Consider the following 19,469-nt stretch of genomic DNA (forward strand, 5'->3'; position numbering starts at 1 on the left):
AAAAGACAACCTAAGTTTCACGTATGTTCATGAAATAAGCTAGATTTGGGTTTGCTCGTGAGGTTGAAATGGTTTTGTCTGCTCAGGGAATTGTCAAGTCCTGTGTCTATTTTGTATTTAATGTTAACAACCCCCCCACTGACGCTCATTCTTCCAGCACGCCAAGTGTGACTCGAGGGCTGGCTGGTTCCTCTTCTCCTCTCACACAGCCCGTCGTCCCTGGGAGGTGCTCCATGTAGCCCGAGCCTTCTCCCAGAACGTGGCTCCACACCAGCCTTCCTTCCAGTGCTCCCTTCCTGGAGGCAGCTCCAAGTGGACCCAAACCTGCGGGCTATCTCACCAGATAACCAAACACAGTCAGGCTTAGCCTGGATGCCCAGTCTCTCCCCACAGACCTCTTCCTGCTGTGGTGTGGCTTCTCATGTGTATTTATCCTCATGTCTCCACTTCATACTGCCTTCCGTGTGGACCGCACACTCAGGTGAGTTTCCCCATGTGGGGCACCCACTCCCCCCTCATCATGGTACTGGTCACGGGTTTTATAAAGAACTTGTTTAATCCTCTCTCTGACCAGGCTGGGGCCAAGTAGCATTGAGAATTCACTATCCTGCCTGGCACAGGTTAATTTCCTATTGTTCTTCATAGCACTTACCACCTTCTAATACATTATCCATTTACATGCTGATACGTCTAGATCACATGGGATCCTTGGAGACAGGAACAGATATCTCTGTCAGGTTATCTCCGTTTCCTCAGTGCATGGCTGACAGCCGTTGCACAATTTATATTGGATTACATGAAAGGATTAACCAGAGAATTAATAATATCTAAAAGTTAAATTAAGCATATATATTAGTTGAAGCTACAGTTTCCCCCAGTTTGTTTTATGGGCTGAGATAGTGATTGAATTTCAAGAAATGTCACAACACTGTATCCGAAACCATTTGCATATTTCTTTGCATTTGTTAAATCTGCAGAGTGGCTATGCATCTTTTTAAACCTCTCCATATTTCACATAACCTCTGTGTTCTAAAGTAGAACCGTTCTACCTGGGGCTGACCCACTGTTCCTATGGGAGAGAGCTCTTCCTGGGATGCAGTGTGCTTCATCTCAGACATGGATTCATGTAAACAGAACCAATGCCATCAACATAAATCTGCATGCGTTCTTCTTCCTATTTCCATGTGTGTATGCAATACTAGATCATCAGGACATAATGTTATTTGATTAAATGAAAGACTTAAAAAAACTTTAATAATTTGCCAAAAATTAGTTTAGCATTATCATAATGATAATGATCTTGTCATTAAAGGACCAACCTTGAATTTCTATTTACTTTGGTTCTACTCTGGTATCGCTATACATCGTTTGCAATCAAAGTAATGAGTGGGAATCTGCATGAAGGGTTACTGACTTTCTCATGGCCAGTTTCTACCTATAGAGTCCAAGTCTAACAGCGGTTCGGTAACAGCTCTGCACAATTTTGTCATCTCCTTGCAAGATTTCCCAAGAGTATGAAAGCGTTCAAAAGGAAAACAGGTGTCCAGACATCCAGGAAAATACTGATGAGAGATCCCCAGGCAGACCTGGAATCATGGAGAAGAAAGACAGAAGAAGGTGGTGAGGCAACATGGGTCCCGTTGCTGTTTCTGCTTTTGTGAGCGGTTGTTGAGCAATGATGGACTGAGTGCTCGTATAAAAATCAATTCCTACACTTCACTTTCAGGGCTATTAACCACTGGTGTGTGCTGGGTGGGGAATATCATGTCGGCAGTTATTACTCATTGGAAGATATATTATTCAGTGACATTACACTCATCGGATAAATATGTATTGGGTATTTGTGGCCCTCGCTGGGATACAAAGATGGATAATACAAAACTACTGACATCCGGTGAGGACAAGGTGAGGTGCATAGGTGTGTTGAGGAGCAACTTCTGAGGTGAATGTGGTCAAAGTAAGGTGTTGTCATAGCAACAAGGACGTTGTAATTAATTACTTGGCAGCATGGGGGAAGGCAAGAGAGTTATTGGTTCAACTGGGTCTATAAAGAGCAGAAGCAGTTTACCAAGCACTTAGAATAAGTGACTTTAAAACAAAGGAGCGCAGTAAAAATCACCTCCTTCTTTCCATAATTGATTCAGGGTCACGGGCACGTGGGGAAGAAGAGATAGGGAGGCAGGAGGTGGTATTAGTGTTAAGACAGGCTGGATCGTAAAGCACCTCGCATAACCAGCAAAAGATTTAAAATGTGATCCTTTGTAAAATTTATCTTTTAAAAATGTTACCTAATTGTTTAGACATACAATTTTTAAGGATTAAGATTTATCCCAGAGATTTTAATTATAAACCCACCAGGTTTAAGCTTTTCTCAGTGTAATCAGTATTACACTGCTTTCAGTGCTTTGGATAAACCAGAGTGAGAAGGAAATAGTGATGGAGAAATCATTTAAGAGCCTCTTATAAGAATATAAACAAGAGGGTGCCTGGGTGGCTCAGTTGGTTAAGAATATAAACAAGAGATGACCAGTGTTGGAACTTAGCCTGGAATTATTTCCAAGATTCATGACACAGAATGCAGAGGATCGGATAAATAACTACTGGGCTGGGGAGGGGTATCAGAGGAGGGGGGCAGCATGATGCTGGGGTTTCCAGCCTGGAAACGAGAGGGTCATACTGTTAAATGATATCAAGAACGAGAGGGCGTAAAAAGTAAAGAAACAGAGAGGGCAATATAGTTCTGGCCAAATTAAGCTTGAAGACCTGATCGATCATCCAGGCATAGACACTTAGGTTGAAGAGAGGCTGCCCCTCGAGATACGGTCTTGACGTTCACTAGTCTATAGAAAGAATTTTGGGCCGTGGGAATGGTGACATTTCCCACGCAGCTTGTAGATCAATGTTAGGAGAACAGTGGCATTGGATTTGGGAAAAGATTTTGTTTTAATCACTTAATTTAATGGCTACCTCTCAGTTCTCGTCTTAACAAGCATCTCAGGTGCATGTGACATAATTAGTCATGTTCCCTTTGGAATGATTTCTTCACTAGGCTATTGTTCCTCCTGGATTTCCTCCTGTCCACAGAATACTACCCCACCTTTAATGGATCCACTTCCTGTGCCCAGGCTAGACAGGCTTCAATATTTTGGGGACCTGTTCTTGGCCTTACTCTTTTCCCTATTAATACCACCGAGGTGGTCTAATTTGGACTTTGGGACATCACCAAGATAGTGACAAAGATTATTCCTGACTCCACTCCCCCTCACAAGAACAATGAACAACTGTTCAAGAACAAGACACCACTGAAGGAATCCTAGAATATAGAGGTGAGGCTGAAGCACCTTGCACCAGAGAGACCAAGACAGATGGCATTTAGAGGGCAAGAGGCATGGCTACACACTGACCGCATTGCCCCTCGCCCCGGCCAGCACAGCACCATGCCAAGAGGTCTCACCTGAGCCTCTCATTCCTCCAGCGGTAAAAAGAAAATAACCATAACCCACAATCTCATTTACAGCCTTTAACTGGCTTCTATTATTCCTCCAATTCATGTGGAACCCATAAAAAAATCCAAATACCCAAAGCAGTCTTGAGAAAGAAGAACAAAGCTGGAGGCATCCCACACCTGGATTTCAAACCACATTACAGAGCTCTAGTAATTAAAACAGTATGGTACTGACTTAAAAACAGTCCCACAGACCAACAAAATAGGACAGAGAGCTCAGAAATAAACCCACACCACATAAGGCCAATTGACCTTCCACAAGGGTGCCAAGAATACACAATGGGGAAAGGAGAGTTTCTTCAACAAGTGGCACTGGAAAACTGAATATCCACCTACAAAATAATGAAATCGGGTCTTTTCATAACACCATACACAAAAAGCAACTGAAAATGAATTAAAAACCTAAGGACAAAAACTGTAAAACTTCTAGAAGAGATCAGAGGAGAAAAGCTTCTTGACATTGTCCTTGCAAAGGATGTCTTGCATATGCTTTAGCCAACAGGCCTTCACGAGCTCTTGCTGCTGGATGCTCCCCACGTACATTTCTAATTCCTTTGCTGCCTGTTCTGTCAGTTCCCATCCAGTGGCCCCCTTGCTTTCCCTTGAAAACATCAATCAACATCTAATCTCAGAGTGAGGATGGGGAGAAAGAGGAAGGCTTGTGCATTGCTGGTGGGGTTGTAATATGGTGCAGCTACTGAGGAGAACAGGTCGGTGGTTCTCCAAATGTCAAGCATAGAATTGCCATATGACCTGGTGCTCTCACTCCTAGGTATATATCAAAGAGAATTAAAAACAGGGACTCAAGCAAATACAAGAACACTCGTGTCCACAGCAACACTATTTACAGCAGGCAAAGGGTGAAGACAACTCAAATGTCCACCAGTGGATGAATGGATAAACACACTGTGGTGTAGAAATAAAAGGGGACATCATTTAGCCATCAAAAGGAATAAAACACTGATGGATGCCACAGTGTGGAGGAACTTCCAGAACATTATGCTGAGTTACAGGAGCCAGAGAGAAGAGGTCACATATTGTATGATTCTACTTATATGAAATATCCAGAATAGATAAATCCTTAGAGACAGAACACAGCCAGGTGGAGTGGGGAGAAATGGCTGAATGGGCAGGAGGTTCATCCTGGAACTAGAGACGGTAGCTGCACCGCATTATAAATACACAACATTGTGAATTTACTATAGAGTGGTTGGTTTTATGTTGCGTGAATTTCACCTCAATAAGTTATTTTCAAATATTTTCCCAGGACATTTGCATGTGCTCTTTCTTCTGCCTGAGCTGCTCTTACCCTGCCCGCAGAATGGTCCCCACCAAAATGTTACCAGCTTAGAAGACTTCTCTGCCTTCTAAAAATAGCATCCTTCTTCACTCCCTACCTCCCTACATTACCTTATGTTTCCTGCTCACAAGTGGATATGGTATTACTAATGCATGTATATGTACACATGGTGGGTGTGTGGGGGGTCTATCATGGGTTTCTATCCTGATTCTGCTACTATTTACCATGTACCTCTGTGACCTCAATTTAAAGTCATCTGAACTTCTTTAATCCTCAGTTAATGAAAATGAGAAGATTGAAATTTTCTGTTTGGTCATCAGAATTAAGTGAGCTAATGCCTGTGGAGTGACCAACACCGTCTCTGGGCATGTGGCAGGTCCTCCATGCGTTACGATCATTAACTTCAGCACGTCAGAGCAGACTTACGATCTAGAGGAGGAGAAAGAGAGAGAAGCTGCTCGAGAGGGGGCGGTCATGCTGTTTGTTGAACCTGAAAATTATTCTACAGAGGCGAGGAGGGTGGTGGCCGTCCCGGGTCTGTTTCCCGCCGGCGAGTGAGTGGATGGGGGCTGCAGAACCAACCGCACTCATTGAACCTGGCACAGTTGGAAGGCTTGGAGCTTCCCTGAAACATAAGTCAAGGAAGGGGTGTTGGTTTTTCTGGTGTTTTGGTTTTGGTTGGACACCTAAAAAGGTTGGAGGTAAAAAGCCAAGAGAGGAGCATTAAAAAGGTCCGAAGGAGACCAGAGGTGGAGTTCCAGACAAGGTAGAGGGGGTGACGCCATCCAGAGGCACTATCAGTGGCCACAAGCTCACACCCATTTGTAAGTCAGCCTCACCGAGCCCTGGCCTCCGCACACCGGCTCTGAGCCACACGGGCACTTCCCCACAGAGCCCTGCCCCGGCCCCTCTCCAGCTATGCAGAGTAAGCACATCCCTGGTGGTGAGTTAGAGCTGAGGCGCAGGTGCCCGGGGGCATTCCGTCGGGGGGTGCGGTGGGGGACCCAGGGCTGGTGGGATTTAATAGCTCATCAGAGCATGTTTTAGAACAATTGTTTTTAATGGGAACTAAGGATCGGTATTTTTTTTCAGGTTCAGTGTATTTCAAGCTTTTATACTGTACACCATGTGTTGTTGCTATAGTGAAAATTTCCACACATACACCACCAGACCCAACAGGCAATCGAGATTTTGCTACACGTGCTTTATTTATCCCTATTTCATTCATTTCTTGTCATTGAAGTTTAAAGCAAAAGCAACACTTTCTGTCATTTCACCCCTGCCCTACTTCACCGTGTATTTCAAAAGGCAAGAAAAATTAAAAACAAAAAACAAAAAACATAATCTCAGGGCACCTGGGTGGCTCAGTCGGTTAAGCGTCTGCCTTCAGCTCAGGTCATGATCTCAAGGTCCTGGGATTGAGCCCCGCATTGGGCTCCCTGCTCCGCGGGGAGCCTGCTTCTCCCTCTGCCTCTGCCCCTCCCCCACTTGTGTGTACGCTCTCTCTCTCAAATAAATAAATAAATCTTAAAAAAAAAAACCCATAATCTCAATGTCTTTACAACACTTGAAGGATTAATAATAATTTCTCAGCAAATACAATAACAGCTCAATACACAAATATGTCAAATGAAGTCATATCAAAAATATCTTTCTACGTATATATATTTTTTAAAGATTTTATTTATTTATTTGAGACAGAGAGAATGAGAGAGAGAGCACCTGAGAGGGGGGAGGGTCAGAGGGAGAAGCAGACTCCCTGCAGAGCAGGGAGCCCGATGCGGGACTCGATCCAGGGACTCCAGGATCATGACCTGAGCCGAAGGCAGTCGCTTAACCAACTGAGCGACCCAGGCGCCCTCTATGTATATTTTTTTATTTCAAAGTTGGACCAAAACAACAACAAGCAAACCCAGAAAGTGTCCCACATACTGCCTCTGGCTTCACCTCTTGATCTTTCTTTAACTGAGCTTCTTTCCCCTCCCTCCTTTTATGAGGTTGATTTGCTGAAGTAACTGGGTCAATTGTTCTTTAGAATATCATGAATTCTGAATGTGCCTTCTCTCCTCAAGGTGTCCCTTTAAATTTTTCCACTGTCCCCCATGCGGCTGTAACTGGAAGCTCTGGGGGTTTTATGAGATCCAGATTCAGCATATTCGGCAAGGATGCTTTCCAGGTGACATGGTGTGTATAGGCGCATCTCATCGAGGAGGCTTCTAGCTCATGGCCTCTTTCACGGGATGCCGGGACCCACGAGGGGTTGAGGTGGTGGCACCGAGTCTCTTCATCAAGCCTCACCTGAGGCTCTTGTCAGATGACCTACAAGAAAGATGTCCGGACAGGATGCCAGATGGTGCCTCTCTCCCCATATAACTCCTTCCACCATTATTATCTGGAATTCCTCTGGAGAAAAACTCTCCTTCACCAACTTCTACTCTCTGGCTCCCTGAAATACATTAATACCAGAAAGGCAGAAGTTCTGAATAAAATAGTCCCTTCAGTCATGACCCAGGAGGGTTTTGTTCATTTTTGTGGTTTTGCTATTTTTTTCTACATATAACTGTAAATCTATGGATTTGTTTATATTCATCAAGCTTGATTCAAGGAGTCATGATTTCAATAAGAGGCCCACCATGCTGTTCCTCTGTGCATCCACTCTGCATCCTTTAACTGTAGTTTGTCTTACAACATAAAGCTAAAGATTTCATCTGTTTTTTTTCAAAAGGTAACATATGTATGTCCATGCAAAATTCTGCACACAATATTTCTCGCAGCTTTTTTCATAATCGTCTGAATTTGGAAGCAACCAAATGTCCTTCAGTAGGTGAATGGATAAATAAACTGTGGTCCATCCAGGCAATGGAATAATATTCACTGCTAAAAAGGAAATGAGCTCCCAATCCATGAAAAGACATGAAGAAACCTTAAATGCGTATCACTAAGTGAAAGAAGCCGGTCTGAGAAAGCTGTATAACGTACGATTCCAACTACATGACATTCTGGAAAAGGCAAAACTCTAGAGACAGTAGAATGTCAGGGATTGTCAGGGGTGATAGAGAGGGAGGGGTGTGTAAGCAGAGCACAGAGGATTTTTAGGGCATCCTACTATGATGGTGGATACATATCATTGTACATTTGTCCAAACCCATAGTATGTGCAACCCCAAGAGTGAACCCTGATGTTAACTGCGGGCTTTGGTAATGGTGTGTCAGTGTAGGTTTATTGCTTGTAACACATGCACCATCTGGTGGGGATGTTGATGATGGGGAAGCTGGGGTCGGGGAGGGATGGGGGAGGCAGGAGGCACATGGGGAATCTCTGCACTTGGTGCTCAAGTGTGCTGAGAACCTCAACGCGCTCTTTAAAAAGTCTGTTAACAACCACCACAACAAAAGTGAACATATGAGAAATCTCACCTCACTTTATTTTTAACAATATTTAGTGTAAGATGCTTACTTTGCATGTGAACTCCACAGGATCCCAAAGTCATCCCGTTTTCTCTAAGTAAGAACTGTGTTGTGCTTTGTGAAGATCTGGCTATAAATGAACCCAGGGTTCAGGTTAAAACCAGTCTGTCCTCTGCTGTCCTGCCCGCCGCAACCTTGTGATGTATTCAGTAAACTTCCATCTCCTTTGTTTGGCCATGAAAGACCAAAAGCAAAAGCAAAAAACAGTCATGATACACAGAGTCTGCCATTACATTGGAAATGTATCAAAGAAATAAATCAAAGAATGATGCAGCTTTTTCAAAGTCTAGCAGCGATGAAATAAGATAAAAAGACTTTAGGGGCGCCTGGGTGGCTCAGATGGTTAAGCGTCTGACTTCGGCTCAGGTCATGATCCCAGAGTCCTGGGATCGAGTCCTGCATCGGGCTCCCTGCTCCTTGGGAGCCTGCTTCTCCCTCTGCCTCTCTCTCTCTCTCTCATGAATAAATAAATAAAATCTTAAAAAAAAAAAAGATAAAAAGACTTCAGTCCTAAAGCTGAATAAGTCCTCTCTCTGATGATGCTAAAATGTAGACTGAGACCCAATGATTTCATTATTGTATTTTTAGGCTCTTGCACTAGTTAAATGACATGCATTCAATAGCAGCAGGGAGGAAAATAATTTAATGTATTATTATCGATGATTTAATGACATCAAATATCATTATCTGGGGATCATAAGCCTGTTTTCAAAGATATCTTGAAAGGACAATGTATCTGAAGGGAACATGAACCATGTCATATTGAAAACTCTTTCCTTTGAGTGCTTTATTTTTATCTGTCTCCCTCGCCTTCCTTTGCCCCTCCTTCCTTCCCTCCTTCCTTCCTTCCCTCCTTCCTTCCTTCCCTCCTTCCTTCCTTCCTTCCTTCCCTCCTTCCTTCCTTCCCTCCTTCCTTCCTTCCCTCCTTCCTTCCCTCCTTCCCTCCTTCCTTCCTTCCCTCCTTCCTTCCTTCCTTCCTTCCCTCCTTCCTTCCCTCCTTCCTTCCTTCCCTCCTTCCCTCCTTCCTTCCTTCCCTCCTTCCCTCCTTCCTTCCTTCCCTCCTTCCTTCTTTCCCTTCTTCCCTCCTTCCTTCCTTCCTTCCTTCCTTCCTTCCTTCTCTCCTTCTTTCCTCCTCCTTATCCTTTCTTCTTCTTTCCTTCCCTTTTTGGCTTTTTTTCCTCTCCTGCTAAGTTGGATGGACATAGTAATGGTTGGAACATTTGCTGTCATGCTCGGTCCTTGTTTCTCTCCCAGCTGTACTGATCATTCAAATGCTCTGTGAAGAAGTGATAAGAAAGGCAAAAGATTTGTGGATATATTATCTTCCAGCCGTCTGTGCCTTTAGAGTAATGATTCCCAAAGTCTAGGTCAAAATGTGGGACTCATCTCCGATGGGGCTGAGGAGTCCCTATGACCTGTTCTCAGAACCAAGGGTGCATTGTTGGCACATGGAATCATGATGTTTGTCTACCATACAGAGGATTCAACTATTTGAAATTGCTATTTTGCTAATTGCAAAAATATATTTTGACCTACTTAAATAGCAGTTTCCAATGGCTAATCCTAATCTTAATTACATACACACACATTCATGTAAAGATTTTATTCTCCAAATATATAAAAAAAAAACTGTTGTGATTACTGAAATGCATGTTAGGTCTTGTTGAACTTATTGCATCTTTCTCGCCTGAACAATTGAGTCTGAGACCAAGTCCGAGACCAGTCTGGAGAGGAATGTGTGACAGAAGTACGTATTAGTTTCCTACTAGTGTTGTAATAAATGATCACAGCCTTCGTGGCTTACAACAGTCTATATTGGCTACATGTATTATCAATCTAAGTATCAGCAGGGCTGTAATACTTCTGGAGATTCTAGGGGAGACATGATTCCCTTGTCTTTTCCTGCTTAGAGATCTCCTATATTCCTTGGCTCATGGTCCCTTCCATATCAAAAGCCATCCATGGCTGGTTGAGTCTTTCCCACAGGGACTTACTCTGACACACCCTTCTTCTCGCCTCTTCCTCATTGAAGGAGCCTCGAATCCACCTGGATTATCCAGGATAATCTCCTCTGCAGGTCAGCTGGTTAGCAAAGTTCATTCCCTTTTTCATGCCACATAACATATTCACAGGTTCTGGGGATGAAGACATAGACATTTTTGAGGAACCTTTATTTTGCTTTTCCTTCTGTAGGGATCTGAGATAGACGGGGCAAGAAGTAAAGACCATGGAACAGAGAAAGTACTTTTATTGATCAAAAATCCCACAAAACACAATGGAAATTGAACTTGCAAGGAAAGAGTAGACTTGAGGGAGGGATTGATGATCACGCATGAGGGTCGTCTCTGTAGAACGCTCTCCTTGAGAAGGCAGGGACACATAGACCCAGAGTGCAAGCAGAGGGAGAGCCTGAGAGCACCCCCGAGCTGGAGGAAACGGAGGCCAGATATATGGTGGTGTCAGACTGTATTTGTGGCAGGGACAGCAAGATGAAGAAGAGCTTTACTGCTTCCACTAGAAAATAAGAGAGCAAGTCATGGGCTGGGCATGGGGGGAAAAAGATGAACTCAACCACAGTCAGTCTTAAAATGTGACCATAAGTGGCCAGGGAGAGAGGAGCAGGTGACCAGCAAGACTGCCCTCTCTGCTGAGGTTGGAGACCACGATGGCTTTACTCCAGCCACCAAACTCCCAGGTCACAGGATGCTTTTCCAGGTGCACAGCAGGTGTCCAGCATGGAAGGAAGTTGACAGTGTGTAAGTCAGGCCCTGAGGAAAGACAGTTGGGCATCCCTGGGATCTACGCCTTGGAGGTAAATAAAGTCATGAGTAAATAACAAGAGAGTCAAAGATCTGAAGTCTCCCTGAAGTTGAAAATACACCGCGTCCTGGGAGGAGGAGAGGAGGCAAGACCTATGAAGACTGTGATGCCAGAGGGGTTCCGTGTCAACAGCTCATGAGCTCTGAGTTCAAGTCTTGGGAATGGCTGGCGTGAAGGGGAAGGAGAGGTGATTTGGGTTACCCACTCTGAGGCTGAGCTTGCATCTGGATATCTGTGAAATAGGAGCAAACATACATCCCTACTCAACAGTGAGCAATAAAGGAGATAATAAAGGTAAGGCAGGGTTGTAGGCTGGCGGCTCGCGCAGTGGATTTGGCTTGTAATGGGAATGCTGTTAGACAAGTTTGCGTTCTCAAGAAACACCGCGGTCTGCACGTCCCCTGCACCGCCTAGCATCCTCTCTGTCCTTTGTCTGACAGCCCTGGGCACTGCAGCTCGAGATCCTTGGTGAAACGATAGATTCCCTGATGTTCAGTGTCATAATTGTGGTGTCAAGGATGGTGAATACAGTCCTGAGTGAAGAAATAACCAGGAAGGCTTTTTCTTTGCTAAAAACATGCCTGATGTTTGGTGTCAGATCCACATACACTTAAGAATGTGCAGTTGTTAAATGTTTTGTTTTTTGCCCTTGTTCACAAATTACTAGTAAGGATGGTCAGTCTAACTCTCAATTCAGGGATTGCTACCTCCCTGTATCAACAGTCTCTAGCCCTTAAATCCACACCTACAAGTCACTATAAGTGGGCAAACCAAGACAAAGGAAAGCTGAGACAGGGAGCATCTGGATTTTTCTCTTAATTAGAAACATCATCCGTCGTGACAAGCCATGCGCTGATAGCCATCAAAGCTCGATAACACGTGTGTGGCCATTCATGTCATTCCACTTTTGTGTCTGAGATCCTGTGATACAAAACATATCTGTCCTTTACTCTGCAAGACAGTGCACCTGTGTGTCCCCCTGCAGCAGAGAACGTCTGCATCAGCAGACCAGCTCCCCCGAGACCGCCTGCCACGCGTGGACTGACACCGAAGCCACGCTCCCAGGGGCTCTGAGACTCTGTAAGAAGGCAAGCCATCGCCCCAAGGATTGCTTCATTGCAACTTTTATGGCAGCCTTTGTCCTCGGGCAGGTGAGTCATATCTGGGACAGTTTCCTCTTCTACGTAGAGGGGGTCATAAATGCTAGGTGCCCCTTCCACGGTTGACAGGAGGGTTGCAGATCCTGCATGCAAAGTCCCCGGCACCTGGGTTCTCGGGAAACAGTACCTACTGTCTCCATGGATTTTATCATAACTTATGCAATTGTGTCTGGCTGGCCTCCAAGTCACCGGCACCCGGCTCACCCCGGCGTTGTCCCGCGTCAGGTTGTTTTTCCATGAATTTTTAAGATACTTCTCTTGCCTCCCCAGCTTCTGAACTCATCGACTTAATACATGACAGATGCTTGGAAGCCTATTTCTGATTGAAACGTCCTTGGAAATTCACTTGATTTGGCACCGACTTTAAGCTTGGTCACCTGATGCCCTGCAGATGCAGCCGTCGGGGCAGACGTTACCAGATCTAGATTGGAATGGATTTTTTTTCCCCCAGGGAATACCTCAGAACTCACTTGTTTGGAAGGAATCTTCACTTCACACATCCTTTTTAAACATTTTATCTTTCTCACAAAAATGGATTTCAGGCTGTGTAGCCATAAAAATATTCCGGGTAGCAATTGCAGAACAGACCGTGTGATGTTAATTATTGGCTCGAACAGGAGAGTCACACTTTTCCAGATGATTTCCTCATGATCTGCACTCCTGGCCTCTCAGGGTAGACCTGCCTGGGCTTCATTTCCGATTTTGAATCTCGCCAGCTTGCTGACCTGAGGAAGCTGCTTAGGGTCTGTGAGCATCAGGCTTCTCGTTTATAAAATAGGGATAATTCGTGCTTTGCTTGGTATTATATCTTATGCTATTATCGTGTCTTTCTTCCTAGTACGAAAATTAAAGGAATCATTCTATATATGAGCCTGGTTATTAGCAATAAATCTTAGTTTTCTTCCTCCTTTCCCTGCAGGAGATTACTTTCAATGTTTGACCCATGTCCTTAGAATTGTCAGGACTCTTTGAAGTTTTCTTTCCCACCGGCAAGATATCTTATATGGGCTTCTACTCAGTCTCTTATTATTCTTGCAACAGGTTTTTTTGATAAAGTGTGAAGAGGGGTGGCTCAGTCAGTTAAGTGTCCGATTCTTGATTTCAGCTCAGGTCATGATCTCAGGGTTGAGATCGAGCCCTGAGTGGGGCTCACGGCTCAGCAGGGAGTCTGCTTGGGATTCTGTCCCTCTCCCTCTGCCTCTGTCTTGCACGCTCTATGAATAAATAAATAAATAAACAAACTAACTAATAAATGAATGAATGAATAAGTAAATAAAGTCTTTTTTTTTTTAAAGATTTTATTTACTTATGAGAGAGCGCACACGAGCGGGGGAGAGGGAGAAGGAGAAGCAGACCCCGCTGAGCAGGGAGCCAGATGTGGGACTCGATCCCAGGACCCTGAGATCAGGACCTGAGTGGAAGGCAGATGCTTAACGACTGAGCCACCCAGGCGTCCCAATAAATAAAGTCATTTTTAAAAAGTGTGAAGAAAAGTTCTTGCTGACTGTTTTGGAAAGTCACATTGAGTTTTGGGGAGAAAATGTGCCAAAGGCTATGAACAACCCAGCATGATCAGGAAAAGGTCACCTTCCTCCCCGCTCTGCCACAGTTGTCTCCGAGTCCAGCTTAGTGCATGACCTGGTCCCATTCAAAGGCTGCTCTAACCGGCACCGTCTTCCCTGTGGGTCTCTGCTGCTCCCACACCTGAGGAATGACTCTGGTCCCGGAATCCACAGGCAGCCCGGGGCCTGAGATGGGGAGGTGTCCCTCTGCCCCGGCTGCTCCCACTTCCCCCACCCCAGCAGGTCCGCACAAGCCTCCGCTGCTCCCGGAGACCCTGTGCCCAGCGCAGCCCATGGGCCCTACCATTCCAGCCCCGACGTTCAGCTCTGGTTCCGCTTCCCCATTTGAAAATTTCCGGAACTTTTCAGGTCTTCTGAGGTTGAGAGTCCAGCACAGCATTTTAGTGCCTCTGCCCGTGAGGGAGCTAGGGAGTTGAGGTGCTATGAGGAGAGGTAGTGGAAAGTGCACCTGCTCAAAGGAAATGGTCTCATGGCTGGTGGCCGACTAGTGAACGACAAAGGATCCCCTAAAAGTCCTCAAACTCAGGGCAGCGCCTCTCCACCTCAATTTTTGCCCTGTGATCGCTGGAGGCGCTTTGCAGAGAGCCGAGGAAGGTGTAGACACCGTGAGCCCCGCACTGGGTGCAGGTGACAAGAGAGTGCATAGCCTTTTACACCCTCCCCGTTCTACAGGAGTAACAGCAGAATACCAGAACCACCACAGGATTCCACGCGGGTGACTGCCTCAAGGGAGAAAAACAGAGAAAAAAGGGAAGGGGAGGGCTGAATTATGAGCAATAAATAGAAATTCAGGCTAGTGGAGTGTAAGTGGGAAACACACACACACAGTCGCAGAGAGGCTCTGGGGGCTCCTTATAGGGGGACCCAGCCACCTCCCAGCCATCCTGCTCTGCCTGCAGGGGGAGCAATCACAGGGGAGACCGCCAGGTGAGTGTAGGGACCGCCCCTGTGCGATGGAGGCTGCAGGTGCAGGGCTCCCACACCAGAGGAGGATGACACCCAGAAAAGGGGCGAGGTCAGGTGAGACTAACATCAGCTCCAGAACAACTCGGAACGCGATGTGCTCCCATGAATTCCAGATATTCGAGATAAATACAAGGGAGCACAGGACACCAACCATGGCGGTGTACAGTCCTCTCTGAGCCCAGAACCCCCCTACCTGGAACCTCGGGCCCTGAACATGTAATCATATTGCTTTACCGGGAGAGTGAAGCGGGTCTGTGCAGCATGAGGGGTAGGTCGAGGAGAATTCACCACATCAGGCCAAGTAGACGTTCTGGGCAGAATGGACCACTTTTAATGTCATGATATTTATGCAGAAATTGTGCAACATGGATACATCAAGGATAGGAGGAAGACAGGGAAGGATGGCAGACAGGGAGAGTAGGCCAGCGGATGGAGGGGAGGGAGGAAGGAGGGAGGGAGGGGGGAAGGAAGGAAGGAAGGAAGGAAGGAAGGAAGGAAGGAAGGAAAGAGGCAAAAGAAAGATGAAGTGTCTTATTAGAAAAAAAATCTAAATCCAAGGAAATAAGAAACTCACTAATATTTTGCTCCATACAGAAGCATTTATAAATAATGGGTTAATTTTTTAAAGGACTTCAAAGCATGGGGTATTAAAATAAAAGTAGCTATAAATACAGATTCAAAGCATGGGGTATTAAAATAAAAGTAGCTACAATAACAGATTGTAGAGATTAAAAATTACAAATAAAATTGACATACTCCTAAACAGAAGAAGAAAATAGGAAGAGCAAAGAGAAAGGAGAACAGCACAGATTTAATTCACTGCTGTAGAAAAAGAAGATTTAAAAAGCTACTCTGAATGCAGAATAAAGAACAAGTTGATTAATGCAATTAAAGGAAAGATCATTATGGGGAACAAACAGATCATCTAAAACTGAGATAATTAATGTCTTTGTAGTAAAGAATCCCCCCAGGGGAGGCAAAATTTTGTTGGGAGATAGAATGGAATCATTTTTACAGAAATAAAGGAAAAATTACTTAAACAGATCACAAAGGCACAATGGGTCCCAGGAAAATTGATATAAAATAACCAACAATGATACGTATCTTATACGTGTGAGTGAATTTTAATGAAAGACAAGAGAGATTTCTTCCAACTACCAACAGACAAAGCAAGTTCCTTAAGGGGAGGAAAACCAACATGGCCTCAGATGTCTCCAGAGCAACGTGCAATGTCATAAAACAGAGTTCTGAGGGAAAGAGGGTGGAGTTCAGGAAGCCCCTCTTCAGGACTTTGTCACTCAAGGGCAGGAGAACAGACAGACCTTCTCAACCATGAAGAAACTCATGGCACCCATGAGCACTCCCTGAGAAAGAGCCAGGCAGCCATGGAATGTGGCCAAGCCAGAGTTCAAGCAAGAAGGTGGGAGGGGGGCGAACCTAATTAAATATCAAGGGTTGGGGAAGAGGAGCTTGAGTGGATATCAAGGGTGGAGGGACTCTTTTATTTTTTTTTTTTAAGATTTTATTTATTTATCTGAGAGAGAGAGCAGGAGCACAGAGGGAGAAAGGGGAGGAGTGAGTGGAGGGGAAGGAGTGGGGAGAGGGAGAGGGGAAAGGAGGGAGGAGGCAGAAGCAGACTCCCCTGCTGAGCTGGGAGCCAGCTGCAGGACTCCATCCCAGGACCCTGGGATCATGAGCTGAGTCGAAGGCAGATGCTTTAGCGACTGAGCCACCCAGGCGTCCCATGTGGGGGGATTCTTGATAAACTGATTCAGCAAGAGTCTTTGCTAAAACTGGGCTCAGCAGCCCAAGAATGGGGAGCATGAATGAGCCTCACAAACAGGGCACAAGAAAGCCTGTCTAAAGTGTGGTCAAGGAAACACTTCTTTGTCAAATAGAAAGATAATAAATCACACACACGAAAAAAACAGGGTAAAGTATAATGCTTGAAGTATGTCTAAGAAAAAAAAACAGCAAAGAAAATTGCAATATATTTAAAGGACAGAAAGATGAACGACCACATTTTATGCAGAAATATATTTAAACACCAATACTAACATCCGAAGCAAAACCAAAACTAAAAGTAAATTTTTTTGGCAAAAGAAATGTCCTTAATGAATCCATACTGGCAACAAATTTGCCAACACCTCCCGTTCAAACATTACTCTTTCCCTCTGTGACCTTGTGACTTTAACTTCCAGAGGACCTCAGTGCGGCCAGCCTGCTTGCTAATGAGGGATTCCCAGAGCACAAATGGGTGCAGGTCCCTTGCAGAGATGGGAAAAATCTTGCTCCTTCTACATCTTGCATGGAATTCCAACATCCATCTTTCCAATCAGATCAGGGCCAAAGTGGTGAGAACTACTTTTTCGATGCATCATTTGAAGATATTTCTGCCACGCAGATGGTGGTTGACGTAGGGCACAGAGCATGGTTATTCCTAGCATCAGCCCCACGTTCCTTCTACAGAATACATATTTGTCGAGAAAATAATGAAACAAAAATCGTCATTTTACAAGACTCTCTTGCTAGGATGCTGCTAGGCAAAATAATGACTTTGGAGGATTTAAAAATAGATATAGCATTTTTTGCTGGAGCGTTCGTTTTCACGAGACGGAAACTTCTCCACCAGTAATTCTGTGTCCTTCCTCTTGTTCATTCCCCTCTGCTTTTCCTTCCTTCTCTTCATCCTTTGCTTTCCTCTTGTGTTTATTGTATGTGTGTTAGCATGCTGGGAATGTGGGGGCTGATAATAATTCAACAAACTTTAGAGGTAATTCTAAAATTTTCATACTATGGAAAATTTCAAGCATACCCAAAGCTGATGTTGTGGGATAATTGCCCTCCCTGCACCCACCATCCATCTTCAGCGATTATCAACCCATGGACAGGTTTGGTTCACTCATTTCCCTTCCATTCTGTGATTTCTGGAATATTTCAGAGCAAATTTCAGGCATCCTGCCATTTCACCGGTACATATTTTATTTTATTTTATTTTTTTAACAATATATCTAGACTTACGCGAAAGTTGTGAAGGTAGTGTTTCAATGTTCTCCGGAAAAACAGAGCCAGTAGGATCTGTATCTAGACGATTTATTTATAACTATATGATTATCTATCTATCTATCTATCTATCTATCTATCTATCTATCTATCTATCATCATCACCTATCATCAAGAGATCTACTTCAAGCAATGGTTCATGTGATGTGGGGGCTGATGAGTCCACAATCTGTAGGTCAGACCAGCAGGCTGAAAACTCTGGGACAGTAATTGATGCTGCAGTCTTGAGGTAGAATTTCCTTAAGGAAACATCTAGTATGCTTTATTTTTTTAAATTTTATTTTATTATGTTATGTTAATCACCAGCTTTATTTTTTTTAATGCCCTTGAGTTCTGAAAAAAATAATATTAGATAGGTGGGGGATAAAATTATGCCATACCCAAATCAGAATTGGGACTCTTTTGACCTAATTTAGACTAGAGAGGGTGTGGTTTGTGAGAGGAGTACAATTATGCTCTCAAGTCCTTTCAACCGACCAGATGAAGCCCACCCATATGTGGGGAATGATCTCTTTTACTTAAGATCAACACGTATGATCAACTGATCATACGTGTTGACCACATTTACAAAACACCTTCACAGTAACACCTGGGTTAGTGTTTGAATAACCTAACCTCGCCAAGTTGACATAAAAATAACCATCACTGATAGCAAAGAGAATTTCCATACCCCACTTCTAGTCTCCTTTACTAGTCTTCCATCAGGACGATAGAGCTGTCACTTCTAATGAAACCATACTGACGCATCCTTATTAACCAAATTCCTTACTATAGTCAGAGTTTCTTCCTTTTTAATTTAATGCTCTTTTCTCCGGTCTAGGACCCCATCCAGAATACCATGTTACATATAGTTGTCATGTCTCCTTAGACCCCTCCTGGCTGTGATAATTTCTCAGACTTTCCCAGTTTTTGATGACCTTGACAGTTTTGAGTACTGGTCACATGTTTTGTAAAACATCTCTCAATTAGAGTTTTTTTTAATGTTCTTCTCATGATTAGACCAGGGTTATGGATTTCTGGAAGGAAGACCACAGGGGTAAAGTGCCATTTTAATCCCATCATATTAAGGTACACGCTCTCAGCATGACTTATACTGTTGATACTGATCTGGTCACCTGGCTGAGGTATGTTCCTCTGGCTTCTCCACTGAAAATTACTCTTTCCCCCATTTTCTTTGGAAGTAGGTCATTATGCACAGCTTGTACTTAAGGATTGGGGGGTTGTCTACATAGATTATTTGGATTTATTCTGCACTGAATATTTTCTCTTTTTTCCATTTCTTTATCCAATCATCTGCACATAATTAATTTATCATTTATGTAATTAACTAGTTAATTATAGCATGGATCTATGGATATTTATGTTAAACTTTAGGATAAATCCAACATGATTTGTTGCTCAAATTGTTTGAGCTTTGGCCATTCGGTGGGCTCCTGAGGCTCTTTGTCATGTTCCATTGTAGTGGAGTTTGGGGAGTGCTTCCTTCCTTCGTGGCACATTTCATATTCCCTGCCCAACACTAGAACCAGCCGCTTCACCCAGGGGTCCTGGTATCTTTCTTTGGGGAATAGTTTTAGAAACTGTGATTTGGTTCTGGCGTCCTCA

This window comes from Neomonachus schauinslandi, chromosome 13, assembly GCF_002201575.2.
Source record: "Neomonachus schauinslandi chromosome 13, ASM220157v2, whole genome shotgun sequence".
Taxonomy (NCBI): Eukaryota; Metazoa; Chordata; class Mammalia; order Carnivora; family Phocidae; genus Neomonachus; species Neomonachus schauinslandi.